A 24,548-nucleotide genomic window follows, 5' to 3' on the forward strand; every position below is an offset into this window, starting at 1 on the left:
AACCAACTGCGAGGAATGAAAAAGGAATTAAATCAGCCCCTCTAATGTGCGGTCATAAAGGCTTTTGGCAAGAAATAAAAAAAATTAAAAAAACAAAAACAAAAAACACAAAACAAAAAGAAAAACAGTGCTGCTGCCAAAATTGTGATGATGTTCATTCTACCCAAAACTCATAATGTCCCATTATGGACCCTTTTCCCAACAACAATCCCTTCACTGAGTAAATTACACGATCAAAGTGTTTTATTAAAGTTCATGTCTGAGCCACTGGTCCTATGCATGGCAGCTGTGCCATTTTCCCGTGTTTCTCTAGCAGCAGTGACAGTAAATCTCAACCCAGAGTGAGGTGTCAGTCAAATGGTCAGTTCCATCGCCTAAAATGGCAAATACACTGGAACAGGGTGGATGGTGTGTGTGTGTGTGTGTGTGTGTGTGTGTGTGTGTGTGTGTGTGTGTGTGTGTGTGTGTGTGTGTGTGTGTGTGTGTGTGTGTGTGTGTGTGTCGGGGGGGGGGGGGGGGGGGGGGGGAGATCTATATATATGGCGACATATATATAAAGACAGGGCAACTTGAAAGCGTCAATCAATCAGAGACTGGGCTTATACATGCACATTTTCTCCAATCTTTCATCACAGCTCGTCTTTGACAGAAATCAATCCTGCTCTAAATGGAGCCTTTAAGTCTTTCTGCTCAAACGCCCAGTCAGCTGTGACAGGTCAATAAATATAAAAATAAGTCACACTTAAAGCCATGTTTCAATGGCCATCTGTCTAGTGTTAATGTTTCTAAAGCTGTCAACCATTGCAGAGAAAAACCCAGAAAGTCCAGTGTTGTAGTAGAAAACTGAATGTACTCCACCTCAATCCATCCATCCATCGCTTTTCACTTTCTGTTTAAATATTCAGTAACCACCAAAAAAATCATTTGCACTTAACACCACCTCAAAAGGGGAACATCTTGATAAGACGCTATATGTTACAAACCAACTGGACGTGAATGGTCGCAGTTATAATGTTATCCACTGTGAGCAAAGACAAAACAGATGCACTGGAAAAGCAAACCACACAAATTGTGCTTCCTAAATAGTCTCCAACAGACAGACATGACTCAGCACTGTCTTTTAATCCATCTGTCTACTGTTAGACAAATGATTTAATTGCCTCCAAATCTGACGTCTACAGTGACTCTGCAGAGGATCATGTTCCAGCTCACCAAACAGTCAAACTACAGCGCCAGAAAACAAAAACGCAACAAATGTCACATCAAGTCTCTTTGAGCACATGGTTTGAGGTCAAAAATCATTTGCAGAGGCTTGGGTTTTTTGAAGAAGAAGAAAGACGTCATGATCAAAGTGTGCCTTCACCATTCTAAGGTACTGACCAACTCAATTAAAAATTTATTTATTTAGTGCTAACTCACAATATATTAGGACACATTACATTATAAAGTTAAGACCTTGCAAACCCAACAAACTCTGCTTTCATTGAACAATATCCATGCTGCAATCTCTGGGGCTAAAAAAAAGAAGCCTGCACAGAAGTATCAAACACAGCAAAGATGGGTTGTGTTTCCATTCTGTTAAGTTAGAGTCTACCATTTTATTAGCACTAATAGTTTCTCAACACCAATTAACAGAGTAAAACATGTGTTTCTGTGAATTGTTCATACAAGTTTCATGTGCAAATACCTATCCAAGCTCATCATTTTGGTACTTCACCCTCTTGTCCAAACATGGTAGCTTCCAGCTCCCCAAAAAGCTAACACAGAACTAACTAACATAGAAGGGACACCATTGAGGCTTCAAGCAAAATTTTTGCAGGCACATCACAAGCCCATCACTATATCGCCTCTATTTAAAGAAGTCTAAATCATCCATAGTAATACACGAATGAGGTCCAGTGTGACTCAGACAAATAAAAGTGCCTCATTGTACCATTTTTTCTTCTCTTTTGCACCTCTTCCCTGCATCAACATCAAAAATGTGAACAAGAACATTTCTCAGGACTACAAAAAGAGAACATTATATACATAATAAAGGAAGATACGCTTTACATTAAAATATTACCTCTGTCAGTGTTCCTCCTTACAAATGGCCCACTGTCACAAAGGAGCTCCCTCTAACACGTCCACTAATTGGATTTTGAATATCAGAAGGGTAGGAGGAGGAAAGGCGGCAGTCCTTTTACACCTTCAAACTGTAATCTGCAGCTGCTCAAATGACTGACAGTGTCTTTATCTCTGCACTCAGTTGTTTCTTTCCAGCTGTAATTCTTTCACTTTTTGTTCTACCTTTGTTGCTTCACTTCCCAACCTTCATCCTTCATTCCGCTCGTCTCTGTTCTGATGCTGCTTGGCAGCCATTGCCTCTTGGAGAGGTACTCCTAATCCCAACAGACATCAGAGGCACTGAAAATGGGAGAACTGGCCAAAACCAACAAACCAGACGCCAGCTGGTCCTCCGATTTGTCTCCATCCTCACACTTTCCCTTCATCCTTTTTTTTTTTTTTAACTTTCATTAACTTTTTAATGAAACTGAGGCTAAGAAGATGACAGCTCATCACTTGAAGCCTAACACCAAAATTCACCATCATTTCCCAGCTAGTCCAAAAAGACAGGACCTGGTCCAAACACTCCCCAATCAGACATTATTAAAGCAAAGCAAAGCGAATTAGACAACAGCAGTAATCAAGACCAGAGTGAGAGGTGCTGTCTATCAAACTGTCACAGAGGTCTCCGCTACGTAATCCTGAAGGCCTCAATTGAGATGCAGCCCGCCTCAAGTGGTCTGGCTCTAATTAGCCCTATCCAATTTGAAATATTAAAAAAAATACTTTAAAGCCAGGAAATAATTTATTTAGCAAAGTGATAATGAAATACAACTTTCTGTCTCTCCCTGTTGGTCCTGTGATAGACCGACAACCCGACGTGCCCCACTTCTCAATCCAATTAAAACTGGCATAAGTTCTGATAGTTGGAAAAGTTCTGAAAGCACTTGCCTAACATTGGGTTGTTTCCTTATACGCCACCAAAATGCCTCTGACCTGTCTGGGGCATTACAACAGGACCTTTGGGGATATCCTGTGGTGTTTGTAACCAAAATGCTGGCAGTAGCTCCTGTGGGACATGTGGGCTGTGGGCTGCAGCCTCTATGGAGGAGGCTAGGTCCACTGAATGCTGCCAATTCTAGATTGGATTGGGATCTGGGGAGGCGGGAGGCTGGAGGTTGGGTCAGTGCCTTGGGCTCATTGTCATGTTTCTTCAGCTGTTCCCGGGCAGTTTGTTTTGTGGCAGAACATAATGTCCTGCTGGGGGAAGCCAATGACACTGAGGAGTGTACAATAGCCTTTAGCTAGGTTGTACATGCCTAGGTAACCTCAAAATGCATGACATATCACAGCCCAAAGACTCACAGGAGGCTATTGCATGATCAATGTTATTCACTTCACCTGTCAGAGGTTTTAATGTTGTGGCTGACAAATATGTATGTAGTGAGATAAAATATAAGCACTGTTGTTCTCCCTCCTGATGACTTATGTGCCTTTAACATAATCTTGTGACACAGATATACATACATCTCCATGGATGTATCACCAGTTACTGGTGGTTGGACGGATTATGGTTGGTTGAAAATTTTTTTGAGGGGGGAAAAAAAAAAAAAAAAAAAAAAAAAAAAAAAAAAATCACCCAACCTTAATACAAAATGTTTCTGTGTGTGTGTTTCAGGTCTCATTATATAATAAAAAAAAAAATCAATATAATGTAACAGATTTCAGAATACTTGCCAATTCTGTACTTGTAAAATCTTTCAAATAATTCCTACAGCCAAGTAGAGTAATTGGAGATTAGTAAGTTTATAGGTGATATACTTTATATTAAAATGAGTCATTGCAGCAATAATATAAGCTACACAGTTTTGACATTGGAATAATGGCTGAGGGGCTCCATAGGGTCAATGCCACCATTAGAGAAAAGAAGGCCTTCACCTTCATTACATGGCAATAAATCGGCCCATTAGCTATTAAGCATTAGGAGATTGATTCAGGCTAAACTTTTGCCCTGCATGGGGCGATTCTTACATAGCCTCCCTAATGACAAGCAGGGAGATTAAACAATGAACATTTGCATTTCATGTAAAGCGCATTCAGACTAGGAAAGGAAAGCGGGAAAGGTTATGGTGTCTAATTATGAATGGTTAATTTGACCTGAATAAATTGGAATACGGCTCCTCTGGTTTACTGAAAACTGCCAGGGCTATAAATCACTCTAATGAGAGCAGGCTGACATCGGCAAACACATTAGTCATTATTAGAATGTGAAATCCAGGACATGAAGAGGGCTCGGACATCGTCGATGCCGGGGTCAGTTCTGTAGACCCCATTTACCGAACTAACAAACAATCGCTGCCTTCAATCTCTTTCTGTTCCAGGAATGCATCTTCCTCTTAGTCATTTATTAGAATTAAACCACAAACAATAAAACTAAGAGGGAAAAAAAAAGAAGAGGTCAGGGTGAAACGTGGGCACCAGAGCAAGTATTTAACTGGTACAGTGGTTCCCAAGATCTTTCAGCCCCAGAACCACCAGATCACAGAAAAGATTAATATGAATTTGACCAAGATACTGTACATGCAATAAATACCAGTTTTAGTAGCACCTCAAAAGTAATCATGAAGACCACCTTCCAAACACATTATAGCAAAGAAACTATGCTAAACAAGAAAAAAAACTCACTTTAAAAAAAAAATAAATAAATAAAAAAAAAAAAAATCACAATATCAACTATAAAAATATTTAATCACATCAACTTAACTTTATCCACAACTTCAACGCGCCTCATTTTGCTTAACAAAAATGTTTTGCAAATTTGCAAAGATTGGAACAAACTACCTTTCAACATTTAAAAAGTGTACAGGGTCTTATGGTGCAATATCTTTTGTTTAATATAAAGATGAAAAATCCCCTGTATTATAACCATGAGAAACCTGGGGTTGGGGGAAATCACAAAAGTTTTGTCATGAAAATTATGCATGAGGGTAAATATTCCGCCTTCAATGGCATATTTACCCATTTTAATGGATAAAAATCCTTAAACATTTGCTGATGTGGATATGACGTGGCAAATGTGTTAATTTAAATTCAGTTTAAACCGTATGTCGACGTTTACAACTCATCATTTACTGATGCATTGCTTTCAGGTTACCGTTTAACAGGTATGGTTTCTGTCTTAACCGGTGTTTAATTGTTGCCTTAGTATTTCATCTTCTTTAAATAGCTACTATCCCACTTGCTAGTTTTTCATTATGTCAAGCTAAAACGTTTGAGAGTTAATCTAGGTTGTTAGCTAGCTATTTCAACTGTTAGCCTAAAATGTCAATATTTAAAAAAAAAAAAAAAAGTAACCCAAGTGCAGCTAGCCATCAACTGCTGGCCATACTTTAAAATATAACTTTACAACTAGTTTCATAACAATTTAAGCTATCCATTTTATTTATTGATTTTGCTAAAACATATTTATCCACCTTGGTAGGTAAAAAGAAAAAAAAAAAAGAAAAGAAACTGCTAACCATAATTAACTAAGATGATTATGATGATGGTAGCCATTTCAACTTTGGACATTATACTAGCTAGGAATGTCCTATGTTAACCATATTTTTTTACTATAAATTTCAGTCTTCTTGTTTTATAATTTTAGCTATTTTACCCATTGATGGACTAAATTAGCTACCAATTTGGTTGATTGTTGATCCTCTAGCTAACAATTAACATTGCTATTTTACCAAAATTCTAATTTGTTTTTAAACATATGACAAATTTTTTTCTTGTCTGTTACATATATGAATTCATTCATTTTGACTCTTATTTGGAAACTTTTTCTACATTACTTGTAGCTATTCGGCAACCTGTTTAAAAAAAAAGTTTTAAGAGACCCCCTTAGAGTAAGAAGAAAAAACAAAGACTAAAAAGCTGAAGCATCTGTAATCCTGATCAATAATCCAGATTTGTTGAATATTTTGAGGGGTTCAGAAACGCCAGCTGTATAAAATAACCAACACATCCATAACACAGTTCATCATTCCTTCCTGTATATGTTGTGTTGGTAGAAGCTGGGGGGATTTTCAATTCAATTAACCTCAAATTAGAGTGAATCCAATGTGTCATCCAAATCTCATCTTTCCAACGTGCTGGATTACTTCCCAGAAGTCTTGGCACAGCACCAAAGAACCAAGCTGCTAATTTATTCCTCCAAAATATTCGGCTGCTTCTGTGAACTCTATCACACATCCTCTCTTTGAGCCAAAGCTGAAAACATCTGAAGCAGCTTTTTTTTTTTTTTTTGGCAACAGTCATAAAAAAAGAAGGATGCTGACGGAAAGTCCGTGATGACATAAGCCAGTCTGAGGGATTTTTTTCCCCTTCTTTTTCAAGAACACTCCCCCTCATCTTCCCCAGTCACACAAAATATACACTGCTTAAATATCTACTGAGCCAATGATAAGAGATGTATTACAGATGTGCACTTTGCTGTCACATCATAAAATGATGAAAGCAATATTTTGAAAAGCAAGGAGAGGACGGACAATTTCATGTTTCTGCCTTCAAGCACTGTCAAACATTTAGAGCAGAGGCACACAAGCTCCTGCTTCACAGCAAACACTACCGCCTCTATGGGGCTGCCTCAGTTCTCCTGCATATTTCAATTCTTTGGTTTTTCCATGTTTCTTCCATTTCCCTTAAATAGGACACTAGAAGTAAGATGTGTTTTATACATGTAGGACCATGTACATGGAAAATGTTGCCTTAAAAAGGAGGATACTAGATCCAAGCAGGAGGTAATTACACTTGTTGGAGACTTCTTTTAGTACAGAAAATGACCTTATTGCCACTTAATCAGTAACCCCCTAGAAAATACTTTGTCGTATTGCCCTCTGTAACTCAGTTCCACCCATTGCTCTAATTCATTTTTAAAACACCAAGATAGCCCAGATGTTCACCTTGAAGCCTGAAGAAGGGACTTCACTAATGGTTGATACCACTTTGGTTTTATTACAGCTAATGGTTGGTTTTCTCTTTTATTTGGATTTTATATCGGTGGACCGCATTTAGAGCGTAGTTATTTCAGACCCACTCTAAATAATATCCTTCACAGTCAAACATATTTCTTCATCCAACCAACAAGCAAGCTCAGAATCTAGATTTAAAGAGACTAAAGGCTAAAAGTTCATCCGTGCTTTCCAGTTGTTTTCTAGGTTATAGGTGGTAATGTTTCAAGGACAATTTCCTGTCTCTGTATTCCTTTTTTTTTTTTTTTTTTTTTTTTTTTTAAAGAAAATTTGTTCTTGCATTCCATTTCTTCTGGTCTACGAGTGAAATTGACCTCTTATATGTCTGCAAAAAAATTCAGTCAGTGCGTCTAAGAGGGAATCCATTAAAAGCGAGGCATTAGCAGAGAGCATGCTCTTCTGATCAGGTCAGTCTGCCCTGATTCAGACCATGTTTTGCTTTTCTATCCACAGAAACAGCAGAAAGGAGCCAAATGGCAAAACTGGTTAAAAAATAGTTTCCATGTTGGCCCAGAAGGAATCACAAATGCTTCACATATTGATTCACTGAATTTATAAATTTCTCCAACTAGCTACAAGCAAAAATCAAACATTTTATAATTCAAACCAAGCTCATATTATTGGGGTGTGAAGAGCTTTCTGGGAAGATTGGACCAGTGAGAAAGGAATATGCATGCATTGACGCATTTGACTGTTTTCCATGTTTACTCTCTGAAATACACCAACTCTCTAAATGCTTACGCATTGCGCTTAAAGCTGTAGAAGTAGTCTGCAAAAAACAAAAATAAATGTAAACAATGAAAAAAGATGAAACTGGGCAGAAGTGGGAGCATTTGATATGACAGAGGAAGCCAGTGGCCAAACAAACAGAACAGCAACAGCTACAAAGACAGAGTCACTGCTAACGTGGCAGCACTGATGCTGTGCTCACTCTAAATCTCCAAACCTCATCCTGTCAAGCAGCCCCGTACTGCTGCTGTCGACTGCTATAAAAATATCCCTGTGGGGATTGTTAGTCCTTGAGAGTCATTTCCATGGTCTGAACAGACTGCCAGCTTGGACCTGAGAATTTAAGTTTTGTCACAGATACTATCATCCAGGTTCTGTTGACAATGGAATAGCAAAAAAATATTTTATTGAAAATATAAGCTTTTGGTTCCCAATGTGATTTTTTAAATCAATTAAACTCGATGGCTCAACTACATTTAGCTTTTTCATAACCCAACCTTTGTTTCAGGCCAAGCGAAGAAGAATTCAGAAAGGAAACAAATGCTTTTTTCCTTTGGCATAAGCAATATTTTTCATACTATCAATTCTCAAAACTATGCTTCAGTTCTTTAGTCTTTGTATGATGTGCTTTATTATTTGTTAAGCAACAACAGCCATCAAACTGCTCACTTTGTATTCTTCTATGTACCGTTTAGGAATAAAGGAAAGAAATGGCAAAGCGTGATGGCACGCTGGATGTTTGGCTCAATAAGTCATTTTTCAATAACACTTATCATGTGTGCTTAAACACCTTCATGCCAACAAATGTACATGATGCAAACTAAAACACAAACACTTCTCTTTTGAGTGTCAATGGAGGGGTTTTATATACTTATTGGTTTGGTTTGTGATTTTAAGCCTTCCTTAATTGTCTGTTTTGAAGAAGTGTTATGTGGGATTAAAGATACGTCAGCTGCCTCCTGTTGTCACATAATTTGACTGTCTAGTTCTTGATCTGCCAAAAAAATATTTATAGTTATAATCTTGTTTCTCTAGTCTCTTCTTTAATTCCCTCCTAGCAGTTACTTCCTATTATAAAAGGATTGAACTCCCCCCTCCCCGCCTCCAACCAGGTGAACATGCCGAAAACACCAAACCTAGGAGGTGTCCAGGAGATCAGAAGCAACTTAACTGGATTCTTCCAATGTGGAAGGAGCACCAGCTCAAATCTGAGTCCCTCACAAATATCCAAGTTCCTCACCCTCGCTGAAACCATATACCCTTTACAGCAGGAGTGTCCAACTCCAGGCCTCAAGGGCCGGTGTCCTGCAGGTTTTTGATGTGTCCTTGATCCACAGCTGATTTAAATGGCTAAATTACCGCCTCAACAGGTCTTGAAGTTCTCCAGAGGCCTGTTAATGAGCTAATCATTTGATTCAGTTGTGCTGACCCAGGGTGAGATCTAAAACCTGCAAGACATCAGCCCATGGGGCCTGGAGTTGGACACCCCTGCTTCACAGGGAAGCAGTTCTACTGCTCATCTTATTCTGTTAGTCACTTCCCTAAGTTTGCAGGTCAGGTTAGTAACATAAAGCGGCCAGTAAACAATAGCTCTGCCCTGAAGAAAACAGAGGGAACATTTGCTGTAGCAAGGAGTGATCACGTGACTTGGTGTGCATTAAAGGTAAGTTCTATTTATCAAGACAGTCTCAGACCGCAGCAAATGTTACACCAATATGCATGGGAGTAGGGATGGGTATCGAAAACTGCCGTTCCCACTGTTCCAATTCCTTGGAATTGTTTGCCATTTTTGTAAATGATTCCCTTATTGATTCCAGTCGCCCCGAATGACGTCACCACATTGCGGAGCGTCATTTATCTGGCAGGAAACACGGCGCCTAAGCGGCTTAAACGCTCAAAAGTTTGATTATACTTTACGAGAACGGATGACAACAGGGCAACTTGCAATACTTGCAAAGTAGATATTTCATTTAAGGGAGGAAACACTACGAATATGCAAAAGTATTTGTTCACAAAACACACGATGACCTTAAATGAATGTCGTGTTTTTAATTCCGCTCGACTCGTGAATCTCAACCCAGCAGCAGCGGTAACGTTTGCACGTCCTCTCCTGTTAATGCGGCAGGTAAATAATCAACTAACAGTGCATATTATGTTAGCGCGATCTGCCTTATTACAAAACCTGCCATTACTGTGCATTTAGGCGACCACGATGAGACAGACAGAGTCTGGCTGGCTCAGATGCTGGCAGTTGTCGCTGCAGTCTACCGGTAGAGTCTCCTTTCAGGCCAGGACAGACAAGTTTGTGGTCAAAGGCTTGCACCCATTTGCCACAGCAGATGCCCTCGATTTTCGGTAAGTGAATGTGTTTAATTGTAGGCAGGGACATTACTGGATATTCTTGTGTAATTGCTACAGAATAATTTATGTTATACTTTGTTATTGCTACAGAAGAATATTTATTTTATTAATTTATATTTACAAATTTTTTTCCTGGGGACCCTGTGACACCCCATGGAAGAACCGTAGGCTGGATCTCTTAAGATCTCACAGTTGGGTTTGTAAGGCCATGTTACCTCTAACTTTCTATCTTGTTCAAAGAGAAGATATAAAACAAAGTTCTAAGCTAATCTTCTTTTTAAAAAAGAATTGATAAGAGAATCGATAAAGAATCGAATCGTTAAACAGAATCGAAAATGGAATCGGAATCGTGAAAATCTTATAAATACCCATCCCTACATAGGAGGTAATAAAACACGTCTCAGATTTGGTGAAAAGCTGAACATTCAGCTAGCGTACAGCCACTAATTGTTCCAGGTGCTTACTTTGGAGTTTCTTCCTTCTTCAAATTGCACAGCAGACAAATGGGCTCTGTTCTCCAGAGAAGGCCATTAAAGCACAGTAACAGCTCTCCAGCTCAAACTATCCCCTGTATTATTGACCATTTTTCATATCATTGTACATTTCTCTCCCCTGTTCCTCCCCTTCTCTTTTGTTTTGTGCTCAACTGTTAACCTATATGGATAATTATTTTGATACTAAGATTGTCTCCTTTACACTGGCAGAGTGCCAGACATTTGCACTAATATACATGCAAATGATCCCTTGCACAGCAGTGTTATTCTCAATTAAAATTTTAATAAGACATAACTGGAGTAACAACCTCTTTGGAAACGACCCCCCCCCCCCCCCCCAAAAAAAAAAAAAAAAAAGAAACACGCAAAATATTTCACTTTTGTGTGGTGGTGTTCATCCTGTAAGTCACAGCTGGGTACAGAACACTGGACACGTTTTGAATCGAAATCTTTTGTGGCAAGAATTTTTTGGAAAACAAAGATCTTTATGTGCCGCTCTCTGTCTCGCTCAATTTTTCACTTTTCTCCAACATATCTGGATGCTTACAGGTGCTAATGAAGTCAGCCTCCCCAGAGAACAGCTCTCATCTCTAAAGCATACGCCAATTAAAAAGGCAAACACTTGATAAAACATAACATGCTCCACTACTTCGCACAGCCTCTCCTGTAACATAAAAAAAAAAAAATAAAAAAAATAAAAAAAATACAAAAAGCACCGCCTTTTACCCCCTGGCCCTCAAAACGGCTTTATTAGAGAAACAACATTAGCTCCCCCAAATTAAACATGACATGACAGGTGAGCAATGCAGACAAGAACACTGAGAACGACTGGGGTCACCTTCTCAGAAGCACATGCTGTACACCATTTATATGGATTTTAAAGTATAGTCTCCATTCCTTGAGGCTACTGCCTGCAGCTCTTCTTTGCACTGGCTGAAACAATAGCGACCACAGAGAGGTAACGTGCCCATCGTAGGGATCTAGTCAGGACACTGAAATAGACTGGTGGCATAGCTTCCAGTTCTGTAGGGTTAGCAGCCAGGAGACATTTGCCTGTGTCCCACTGGACCTTCATGTTTTAAAACATTATTTAGCACTTTTTCATTCATTTAATCTGCCATAGTCCATAACATAGTCTACCACCAGTGAAAAACAAAGACAAAGATTGCAGAGGTTTATGAAGTTCTATTTTGCACATTATCAATGAATACAAAAAAGAAAATACAAAAATACAAAATTTACACCAACTCTCTTTTATAACTGTTCAAAGTCACTTGAGGATTTAGACACAGGCCACCTACAGACTCATTTTTGGAGTCTGTGAACAGCTTTAACAATAAGACACTGCTGAGTCCTCTGAGTCAGGACAGAGGTGGCCTTCTGCACTCCTAGTAAAGCTGCTCCATATCATATCTTCTATGATTATTTCACAATGAACTTTTATATAATATAAAAATGTCATCGTAATGGCAATAATATTGCTATAGCAACACCATGCCTTTCCTGGTGCGCACAACAATAAGACCAGGCCGGGCGTGTCAGCCTCCGATAGTGATTTAGTGCCAGGAAAGCGAGTTACTTCAACAACCTCCAACAAAACAGTACTTTGCACGAAAATGATCCTCTAAAAGTGGAAACAAACTTTTTGACTACTTTAGGAACTTTTGCAACCCAAATCTAAAATGACTCCACCAGTCGTTGGAGCACTCAGTAGATGCGCTCCATATGACATGAGGTGGATGGAAATGACTGACGTAAAGGAGGGCGTTAAAGCAAATGGTTAAAAGGCTCAAACCAAGATCTGTACAAAATGTATGTTTTATTATGTGACAGTTATGGATAAACTTGTGTTAAGCAGTTATTTTACAGTTTGTGCTTACATTTGATTTCTGCTGCTTCACCATTATTACATTATAATGCTGCTGGTGCATCTTGTTTCAATAGATTCTCATTTCAAATTCGGAAGAATGTCATCAGTGACAGTAGCTCACTGGAAAAGAATAATGGAAAATGCCTTTACTTAATGCATCTACTTATGTTGCCGTCTGCATGCTGTGAGCATCAATAAAACGCTGTTCAGCTTTTTATATCATTTCAGAAATTTTGTTAGTGTAAATTCTCAAAATTCTGTGATATTAATTTTAGGGCTATTTTGCCCACCCCTACTGTATTCTTTCTCTAGTAACCACAGCATCACATAATGGAGTGTGCACCTACTCGCCTACATGGTCAGACATGCAGATGACAGATGGTGAGCAGAAAAATCCATGGAGAAACTAGCCCATTAGCTGAGCTAACCTTGAAAGTACTGGGGAGGTTGGGAAGCTGGAGCAAGCCAACAGTCCCCTGCAGGGAGAGCGAGAGCTGAACATCCTCCCTGCACGGGCTGTGGAAATTCAATTACAGCCTAATGAAGAGTGAGCTGACCTCCCCGCACCGCCACCCCTCCTCCTTCATCCCTCTCTCCTCTCACCAAGCTGAAGCTCATCATTTACTGTAGCTGGGCAGGTTGGCAGGTCTAACTGGTTTCACTGAGACCGCAGGCATCTTTGTCCACAGAATATCCATGTCTCCTGACATTACACTGTTTGTGTACAATGGATTCCTGCCCTATTGTGTTATTTCTGTCCTTCTAAATCCTTCTCTTTTTGCCATCTGTCTTCTTTTTCCTTTACTAAGTTGAGGGCTAACAGGCTACTCAATTTTGTCACAATCATTGTCACAGAAGCTCTCAGCGCTAGCCCACTAATACTGATACAGAACGAATAACCTCCTGTCCAATCAATCTTTTATTTTTCCCTCACATCCTGGTCTTTGTTTTGATTTTGTTTCTATTCTTCCCCTATTTGTTCAAAGGTAACAAGGAAGTATTTACAGAAATAACAGGCTACTTTTAAAGTTCAGGTATCACAAATGAAATAAATGATGAATAATAGTCAGTGTGCCAATAATAGTCAGCAGGGTCATGTTGATACCTATATTTGTACATCAATTGGCTCATTATTTTGGTCAGTACTTGGAGCAATTGTTTCCTAGTTTCTTCAAGCCAATTATCTTTACCACAAAATATCAGAATTGGAAACTGTGCCATTCTCATTTACTCACATGCATATTTGTAAAACTACCAATGACTAAACAAAGCAAATCCTGTGCTCTGCTATTCTGTGTTAAAATGTCAAAAAACAGGAATGAAAAACACATCTGAAAAGCCAGTTTCAATAAACGCAGAGTGGAGTTACTAAAGCATACAGTAGGAAACGACAACAGGCAGCTTTTCAGCAAGCACTGAAGAAGCCAAAGAAAACGTCCAGAGACGACTCCCAGCCTGTGAAAATAACAAGCTCTTCCCCAATACACTGACCAGCTGTTGTCAGTTGGAGATAATATGAGTTTTTGTGCTCTCATCAAAGTAGTAGAACCCAGGCATGAGATGCACCACATCATAGTAACTGTAAAAAGAAAGCTCCAAGACTTTTGCAGGACCGTCAACCTTTATTAATGATATATAGAGTAGCTGTGTCAGCCCAATGTTGCTCTCAACTGTGCAGTGAATTAGTGGCAATTTTGCTCTGCAGAGAGAGCAGTTCAACGTGCAAAGCAGCTCTGGAGTTTTTGAAGCTAGGTTAAGGAGAGAGGTGAGCAGCAGTGTGGCTTCATGCTGAAAAAGAGCACTACAGATGTGATGTTTGCTTTGAGAGTGCTGATGGAGAAGTACAGAGCAGGTCAGAAGGCGCTACTACTGAGTCTCTGTGGATCTAGAGAAGTGTGTGACGGTGATACAGGACATGTATGAGGACAGTGAGGCAGCGGTGAGGTATGTGGAAGGAGTGACAGATTGAATCGAGCTGGGGGTGGGATTCCATCTGAGATTGGCTCCGAGCCCCTTTTTGTTTGTAGTGTGATGGACAGGTTGACAGACGAGGTCAGGGAGGAGTCTCGATGGACTGATGTTTGCAGATGACATTTTGATCTGTAGTGAGAGCTGGGAACAGATGCTGGGAACCTGCAGAGGTGGAGGTATGCACTGGAGAGAAGAGGAATAAAACTTAAAGCAACACAGAACAGATGTAACGGTAAAATAAGGAGTAGAGGTAGTAAATGTAGATGAGTGGGAGGAGTGGGAGATGAGTCCGGGGTGACAGCAGAGGTTATGGAGTTATGAGAAAAAGTAAGAGAGGCAAAGCTAACATGGTCTGGACATGTGCAGACAGTGGATAGACTGGAAAGGATACTTGAAACACCAGGTAAGAGAAAAAGAAACCACCGAAGACTCTTGAGTGTCGGTAAGGGGCCATACAGAGGGCTGGTGTAACAAAGGTGGATGTTAGGAATAGTGTGAGGGAGCCACATAATGTGGAGACTCCTCAAAGTAAGAAGAAGATGGTAGCCAAACAGTAAGAGATGTGTTTAATGATATGCTTTAGATGTGTGTTTCATCCAGTTCACAATGTGCCACAAAACAATAGCAAGAACACCAAAACCAATTCTGAAGGTGGACTTTCTAGCCTGCTGAATAAAGAGGAAAACAGATTATAGTTGGACATTCTGGAAATTTCTCTTTCTCTAACCCTCCTAAGACAATATTTACATGCAGCACAACCAACCTATTGAAAGATCCCTGCAACACTTGACCCAGTAGAACAGCACATACTTCATGCTATAGTCTCTTATAAGCATAAGTAGGTTCTCATTGGTAAAACTGACATCGTATAATCAAGTACTCATTCAGTGCTTAGAATAACCAAGTACCCCAAAGTAACTAAGTGGTTTATCCGCAGCCCTGCTTCACACTATACATTTCTGGCTCTTTGTTGTCTGGGGAGTGTTCAAAGGTTCCCATCAGCAGCACAAACTGTCAGGGTTCAATAAAAATCAAATCAAATATACAGGAATGAAATAATTTCACTGCATTTTCTAATCTATGTTCCTGTGATGAATCCTGTCAGATAATATGCTCGACTTCCAGAGACTTAAAAAAAAGCTGCGGTGATTCTCCCAGTAATGTTCTATAAAACTAAAAGTATGCCATCTATCTAAAAACACGGCAGGTATTAAAATCAGGAAATAAAAAGACACAAAATTGATTGTTTCAAACTATCCACTCAAATGGAAATGCCATTATGAAATTCTAGGACTAATTGACACCAATAACTCAAAGCATTTACTAAGGCAGAGGAACAGTTCATGCATTTAAATGACTGACAGTAACCACCGAAAAGGTTTAGTTTTCTTACCTTTTATGGTGCGAGGAAAAGGGAATGTGTATGATGACTATAATAACTGTAACCCCCAAAAGAGGGGGACTATTTTCCCAAATTTAAAGTTCTCAATTGATATCCGGTTGTTCAGTCTGACGTCACTAGCCGTGTCTGGGCCTAAACTCCGCTGCAGGTCCATATATCAAACAATCACTATGGCATTAGTGAGAGTTGAAAAACTGTCTAAAGTCTTTCATCTTTAATAAAATGATCAGCGTTCTGCTCTACCAGGTGTAACAATTGAGTTTAACATCCAGGCATCCATGAAAACGGAATTTATGACATTTAACGGAGTTAGAAGTTAGCAGGAAGTTAGCTCGCTAGCTTCTATCTAAATACAATATAGCATGTCCTGACTGCGGGGTTTTAGAAACAAATTAAAACGTACAGCTCTGCTATCACTTCCAACATAAATGAAGACAGAAAACTAAACAGCAGTGACGTTTGTAGGGTTACTGAAGTTGGGCTAGCTGGTATATAATGATGTGCTAGCGACACAGCTATGTTAGCATAATATAAACTAGCTAACTTTTTTTCCACTCGATAAAAGTTAACGTGAGTGTTCTCGGTGGTCAGGAACAAATGTAATCGCATGGCAGGATGCTGTAAAAGGACCAAACGTCAGCCAGGAGAACAACTGAGATAATCCATCCACAATACGAGGTTAGTCGTTCATATACTGCTGCATGGGCTGGGCTGTAGTTACATCCTAAGGTTTTAAAAACTGAGCTTAAATAAATGATTAGTGGTAATAAAAGCCGAGGGAGGTCAACAGTGATCACTGACTGTTTTAGGAGCTTTTTGAGATCAAATAGAAGAAAATACATAACATTAAACATGTTATCAACACAAAAGCCATATTAAACGCAGACTACTTTAGACCCGGAAGTAGGATTCGTCGCATCATCACTGAACAACCGGATTGCAGTGCCAGTAAAGTACTCTGATCAAAGTGGCCAATGTTTGCCAGGCACTAGCATTTAATTGCTCCCTTTTCAGGTCCTGATGTTCTCAGATGTCCTTGCAAATATAAAGTCAACACTGATCTCACACTAAAAAGTGGAAAAAAAATAAAATAATTATGCATACTGAAAAAAGGCCTCTTCTATACATATTTCTCTTAAACCTCTGTTCTAATTATCCATTGTATTCATTCAAATGTGAAGGTGCCTTTTACAGTCCAATCTATCAACCATGGTCAACCATCAGGTGTGCCAGAGACGACCTAATGTCCAAGGTATTCACTAATATGGTCTGATGAAAGTCATAAATCGCTTCATTCTTCTACAAAGCACCAAGCTCACATCTCTGACATTGTCATTCCCATTAACTCTCACCCATCTTCCCCTCTTTGAATGTTGTTTCACGCCTCTTGATTGTCTCACTCTGTGAGTAAATGTATTTCCCATGCCCATTTATCACCTGCCTCTACACAGCACTTTCATTTTCCTGCCAAAACACGATAACTATCATTTAGGACGTGTCATGCCATCTCAAATTGCTGGCAACAAATTTCCTACCGAGGATATAGAACTAATTACATGTTTGGAAACAATTAGAGCCGTTCACTAAACATTTGAGAATACAATCAGTGTCAAGTTTAATACTTTCGTTCTACCATACCGATTTTTTTCCTCCCTTCATTAAAATTCAGTGTTATCAAATGTTATGTTTGTTTTTCAGACAGTTGTCTAATTGATCCCATCAGGCAGCGGAGGGAATAATCCAACTATCAATCTCAAGTCAGTGATAGGCTTCCAGTGAATACTGCAGTGTGGCTCGGTGGTCCTGCTGAGCGGGACCGTCACTGTCACAGAACACAGTTAACAGTGACACATGGTGCCTGGTTTAATGAAACTGTGCTACGACGATGTCTGAGCACAATAATATGCCAGAGATAAGACGCCAAAGAGAAAGAATGGAGCTGCAAAATCAAAATCCTTTGGGTTTTTCTTTTTTATCTTTAACAACACAGCAAAAAAAAATCTTTTATTTTCTAAATTTAGTTTTTCATTAAGAGGAGAAAAATCATTAAAGTGATAATTGACAACTTTTAGAGCTGACAAATCAGACATTAACGACTCGTTCGAACCAGAGATAAGGCTGCTGAAGTGCCTACCACCGTTTCATGGTTCAATCATTGTAGAGTAAAACAAGACAGGGAAGGGAAAGAGACAGAAAGAAAAAAAAGTCGGTGGCTGCTTGGTTGTTTTATTACATTTGCAGTTGTGATCACCAACTGGTCGACGGTTAAGGGTGCAACACCCTCAACATTCAACAACCACTTTCAATTGCAAGGTGGATGGAAATCTGTCACCAAACAGCCGCGGTGTAATGTCAGACAGACTGATAAAGGATTGCATACAAGTGTCGTCCAATGTATAAACACAAGCAGACTCCCAACATCTTGTAGTCAATCTGAGAGAATCTTTGCAGATCTCTTTGCACTAGGGCAGCGGTCCCCAACCCCCGGGCAGAGTCGTTTGGTACCGGGCTGCCAGAGTTGAGGCTCGGGTGTGAAATTTATGGTTTTCAGGGTTTTTAGCGTTAACTCCGTTTCCCTGGGTCTTTTCCCGTGTTGTAGTTGTGTCTCTTATTTTGATAGAAATATTTACGTGTTACCATAGCGATCAGAGAGCATTAAGGGGCAGAGGGGAGGATGTTACTCTCAGTGTTGTTGGCGCATTTCAGGAGGACGCTGATAATAAAGTTACACAATTACACATGAATTCGTGTTTATTATTATATTTACAAAACACCATCGTTTTTGTCTTGGTCGTATCATTTTATTTTGTAGTATTTATCCGTGAAACCTTAAAGGCCGGTCCGTGAAAATATTGTCTGACATTAAACTGGTCCGTGGCACAAAAAACGTTGGGGACGGTTGTACTAGGGGACCCAAGTCAGCTAGTAGCTAACGGTTGTGTTCAGGTCATGTTCTTATGTCAGAGCAAGGCTGACAACTGCCTACGCCATTTGGCGGTTAAACTGCTTGACATCCATGTACATTTTTGCCAATTTATCAGTTAAAGACAAAGACCTGATCTTAGATTCATAGCAACAATTTCAAGGTCAATGACATCACTGCAGAGAGTTTGGTGGCGCTATGGTCTTCAACCACGGTTTTCTCTAGTGTAGCAACTGTGATTGTTAAAAGTGCAAAGTTGAAATACTGACATGTCTGGAGGTGTTATTGGTTCTAATGGATAAAGTTCTTTGAAAAATCTCAGTACAGCTTTTTATAAGTATCCTTCAACAATGACCTTTCTCAGCTTTCTAATACGGAATTGGGAAAAAAAACCCAAACATTTCTTTGTTTGCCATTGAACGCTCCATTATGCTCACCAACTAGTTACAAACTTTGTCTGCCATCATTCTCATTTGGTTCAAAGCTTAGTAGAAGCAATGGGCGTGAAACAAAGTAAAATGAAGGGCTGAAATGGCAAAGCAAACAGCTGGAAAACCAACTCTTTCAGGGAACCTGCAGGATCAGGTGAGAATGCACCGTGGGTTAATCACTTTATGCAATGCCAATCAAATTACCTGCAGTAATATCATCTATTGTAGGAAAGGAAGTGTTGATTAGTGCAATTTTAAGGATAAGGGGAGCCTATGTCATGGTGTTTTTAATCATTTACTATACGTACACAGTAGATAAGGTAATCCTCTTTTCTTCATCTGATAATGATTTAGGTTATTACCAAATAAAAGTGCTTTATGTGTTCTTTTAACGATAACGTGTGTGTGGTACTCTGCTGAGTAATCAACCTCAGGCATGCCATGACAGATCATATGATGAGATTCCCTCTCATCTACAGAAGGAAAAAGAAAGGGGGCTGATTTTGGACCAGAAGCAGAATTCTTTCTTTCAGTCGTAGGCTTTAATCAAAACCCAGCAGGTGCTGAGGGTACATCATATCATTTTCTACTGAGACCATTGTAGGAGGGGAAATTGGTCCCTCTTGCTTTTCTATGATGAATTTCTTACTTTATGACTGTTGAATGTCAGTGGCAATAAAAAAAAAAGTAAGAAAAAAAAAAAAGAGCAACACTTGTTCTTTGATTGAAATACAATGAAAACTGATATTTACTGCCAATCATTTTCTAATGATTAAAGTTTTTCCATGTCGGCAGCAAAAGAGATTAGAAGAGAGCAGAATTGAGGTTAGTAATGTCGCAGCCAACAATCCCAGCAGCCAATCAGGCTCAAGGCTCCACCAGAGTCAGATTTAGGAGCTTTGTTGATCTGATGCCTGGAAGAGAAGGAGATCACTCCCACAGATTACACATATCACAGTCCCAAAAAAGAGGAGAAGAAGAAACAAGCAGAAAACATTACGATGACAACTCAGGATCATTTTAAGACTCACACCAATGCATCACCGTGGCCAGTTTTATATTCCTTTAGCTTCTCACAGGCGTGCACAGCACTGAGTGTACACATATCATGACTAACAGTGGTGGTAATTTAGAAAAGATCCACCAATCCACTCTGTCAGATCAATGTACATTGACTGAGACCTTAACCAGCAAGCTGTGTGTTGATTAGATGCCTGATCTGCACTAAACTCAGCTTTGCTCTTCACCTAATGTAATTTGCTGTACTGAGCTAATATTGATACATAAAGCTATTCATGCTCACATGTATCATACTGCAAAAAAAAGCCGTGACAGTGTGTAAATTAACATGATGTAGTGATTTATAGGTTTCATTAACCCATATTTCATTTACAAAAGAAAACCTGGTTTAAACTGGGGGGAAAATGACCTCTTTGGAATTTGATGGCTGTCCTTTTGAAACCGTTGCATAAAAAAATTAATTAAAAATAAAATTTTATGATTTTATATATGATGACTTTTGATGAAATGTGTTCATGAAAAGAAGGAAGAAGAGAGAAGAAGAACAATGGAAGAGAAGAAGAAGGCAAAGATGGATGAGGAAGACAGAAGGATGGAGAAAGGAATGGAAGGAGGGAAGGAAGGCAAGAAAAAAAATGAAAGAACGTTTTATCCTAAATTTGAAAAATTATTGAGAAACAGCAGCTGAAGGCAACAGTAAAAAAATACCGTAAAAAAAAAAAAAATACAGCAATTAAAATACTCAAAATAACAAAAAACAAATGAAAAGTGATTATAAACTACTTAACTAAATACTCCAAGATTTTACTGCAACACAGCAGACTTGATACAAAGAAATTTATTTCCATTTAGCTCACAAAGGGAATCTGTTTCAGGAAGTCATTTGAAAAGGGAGACTGCTCAGAACTGCTGTTACTACATTACTGACAACATCGAGCAATTAGACAGGAAACATGTTGGTTTAGATCGAAAAAGGGGAAAAAGCACTACAGGAACTACTCTCTGAATGTCAGGTTTGTGTGTTCCAATAAGATCCATTACATAGTTTGCCCATTGGCGGGTTTTGTTCTTTGTCTGCAACTGCAAAATGTCACAGCCGTGAGGTAAAAGACCACAAGAAAACTAATTTAAAAAAAAAAAAATTTAAATAAAAAGGACAACAATGCATTAATGTGAGATGACAAATGAACGACGCTGGAAAGTTTTGCAACAGTCAGGGCAAATAAAACAAGCAAGCAAGAGTCAACAGAAATAACCAAGAATTGAAATATGAAGAAATGTCAAAGTCAGATAACATATGATATTAAACCACTAAAAAAAAAAAAAAAAAAAAAAAAAAAAAAAAAAAAAAAAATGTAAACCCACCACACTGAAATGGATTCAAAGCCACATAATGCAGTCATAGCTTGAGCTAAATTTGTGCATTTAACTTCATTTAAAGAAGAGCGTAGTTGCCTACACTCAGCTTTGTAGGTGTGTTCCCATATAGTCCTGATCAAAAGTTTAAGCCCACTTGAAAAAATGGCACCAAAAATAAAATGAAAGAAAAGAAAAAAAAAAATTCATACTTTGCATGGTTGGATCTTAACAAGGTTCCAAAGTAGAGCTTCAACATGCAACAAGAAGAAGTGGGACTGAGACAAAACATTTTTTGAGCATGCAATTTACTGAAAACAACACTTAAAATGAAACAAGCCGTTTCACAGCTGATCAAAAGTTTAAGACCACATGCCTTTAAAAGGCCAAATCTGTGCAAAAATGTGTCATTTTCTGTCAGGTAGTCACACTGTCATGATGTTCTGATGGCAAAGGGGAAAGGGTTGCTGAATGTGTGCCATCGCTGCTGAGGTGGGATGCAGTAAGACAGGTTTTTGGGATTTCTTAAATGATCCTGATGGTTATGGAACAAAAAAAGTCAAGTGGAAGACCCCCAAAAAAATGTAACCAGCACTGCGCTGATGGTTCCAATTGGCCGTCCGTCAAGACACTGGACGATCGTCGACCCAAATTAAGGGTGTTACTGGTGTCGACTGCAGACCCATAACCATCAGAATCTGAGACTGAAGAGCTTCAAAAACAAAGGCCTTGTCTTCTTGAACTAGAGTTTTTTTTGGAGGTGTGGTCCTAAACTTTTAAGTGGTCTTAAACTTTGGATCGGGACTGTATTTTTTTCCCCAATAACTTATGTTGTGTACCGTGTCACTGTACTTCTGCAGTGTGTGGAATAGGGCTGTGCGATATGACCAAAATCTCATATCCCAATATAAGACATCTATCATCCCGATAACGATATAAATCACAAAATTTTTACATTTTCTGTAAATTCTGTGAATCTTGAGCAGCTCGACTTGCATGAAGTGTGTTCAGCTGGGTGCTGTGTACCTAAAGTTGAGACTTTTAGCTATACATTTTTAGACATAAGTTGTAACGGACGCCGTTTTCTTTGCGAGTATTTATTACACGGCGTGCTCTAGAAAGCCTGTTCTAATGTTTGAGTCTAAGGTTTATTTTTTAGCACCTAACGCCTCTTTTTTGTTTCTCATCCGTAAAACTCCGCATACTCTTTCACGATTTAGTTTATTTTGAAAAGCCTCAACAGGATCTTGAGCTTTATTGTGAAAGGTTTATTTGCAAAACAAACAAGCGGAAGGCGGAGCAACGCCATTGTTTTACCGTCGTGGTTGCTAACGACAACGCGTAAAAACAGTTGCTTGTCTGTCCGTAGTGTTGTCATATTAAATATAAGAGAGAACTTTAACAAATTAATATAGCCACTATAATGACCATCAAAACGATGAAAAATATTTCCGTAAACAGTTTATTTTGCGAAACCATGAAAAACGATAGCGTAAAATGAAACGATAGATGTTTTTATATTATCATCCGATAAATATCCTTATATTGAACAGCCTTAGTGTGGAATATAGTGCAAACATTAACTAAAAAAAATAGCATTGAGTGCATTAAACTTGCAAATAAGCAGAGCTGACTTAAAACACAGGATGAGCCACACAAATTTCACATACTGTGCTGGATTAACTTTACTATTTAATTTAGTAACAGCTGTGTTAAAATAAGTTACATTAACTCATCTTATTTTTTATTTTTGGTAAGTAAGAAAGGAGAAGCACAAACAAGATGAGACGTCAAAGAGATGAAACAGGGCAGACATGTCTTATCCTAAAGATAAGACAAAACAAATGACAAAACAGAAACGTGAACACTCAAAGAAAAGATTAGAGACATGCAGGGAAAATGCAGAGAAGGAGAACAGCAAAAAGAAGAAGAACGGGAGGGAAGACAGGAGATAAAAGAAGACAGAAGACAAAAACAGCAGGTTTCAGTGTTTTGCGTGTTACCTATGAGTCAGTGTTCTGCCTGAATGAACTTCTCCAGCAGCTCAGAGGTAAGCGTGGGCGAGCGTGTGTGAGAAGGGTACAGCGAGGTAGGGATCACGTTACCCTGACAAGGTGCAACGTATTGAAAAACAGATGAATGTGGATGCAAATATTGCTAAATGTAATATTTTTCTTCCACGCCGGTGGGTGGCAACAGCCAAATCAATCATCACTTTGAAATTACAGCAGAGATTTTACACAAACATTACTTGGCAGCGAACATTTTGTACAGAAAAGTGTGAACGTTTCTTTTTTTTTGTATTTTCCCAAACAGGTTGCATAATTAAAGATGACATTTAAAAGGACAACTTCAAATGTATATTTTAATCTGCTGCTTTGGAGTCTGGCTGTGTTGACCGCATTGGCTTCGGATACACTAAATAGCTTACTTTTTTGTGGGGTTGGTTTACATTGGGCTTTGGTTTAAAGAGAGATTATGTTGTGCAAGTTAGTTTTTTGTTTTGTTTAAAGCTAAACAGTAACGATGAGAATCAAAGAACAAAGGAGTAGCAAAAAGCTTTCCTGTAGCTTAGGCTTGTTCATGAGTCTAGGATCATAACACTCAAGGCAGGGGTCAGATGGGTTTTGTGGGAAGTCTATATATATTTCCCACGGTGCTCAGAGTGCAGATTATTTTAAAAGTTACCTGTGCTGTCCTTGGTGCAGCTGGTTCCCACTGCAGAAGGACAAACTAATGTGGACAAATGTTCACCCTGCTAAGATGTCAAGTTCACACAATGTCTGGAATTAACAAATGTTTTCTCATTAGCTAAAAATAAGTATGAATAATTTGTTTTGTTTAGTACTTGTGATGACATCTATAGACTTAAAATGAGATTAATAAATCTAAAAGAAGGCTTCAAAGTTAAGTAATTTCTTCTTATAAAA

General features: G+C 38.9%; 1 protein-coding gene across 1 annotated transcript in view; it reads right to left on the reverse strand.

Moving 5' to 3' along the window:
• The window catches only part of LOC146566249 (polypeptide N-acetylgalactosaminyltransferase 10-like), a 121,291-nt gene that overhangs the window by 46,879 nt on the left and 49,864 nt on the right, over positions 1 to 24,548 (reverse strand). The gene's annotated exons all lie outside the window — the stretch shown is intronic.

The sequence above is a fragment of the Mchenga conophoros genome, linkage group LG10 (genome assembly GCF_057382185.1).
Source record: "Mchenga conophoros isolate Kocher_MC1m ecotype Shallow Benthic linkage group LG10, M_conophoros_male_GT1.1, whole genome shotgun sequence".
NCBI lineage: Eukaryota > Metazoa > Chordata > Actinopteri > Cichliformes > Cichlidae > Mchenga > Mchenga conophoros.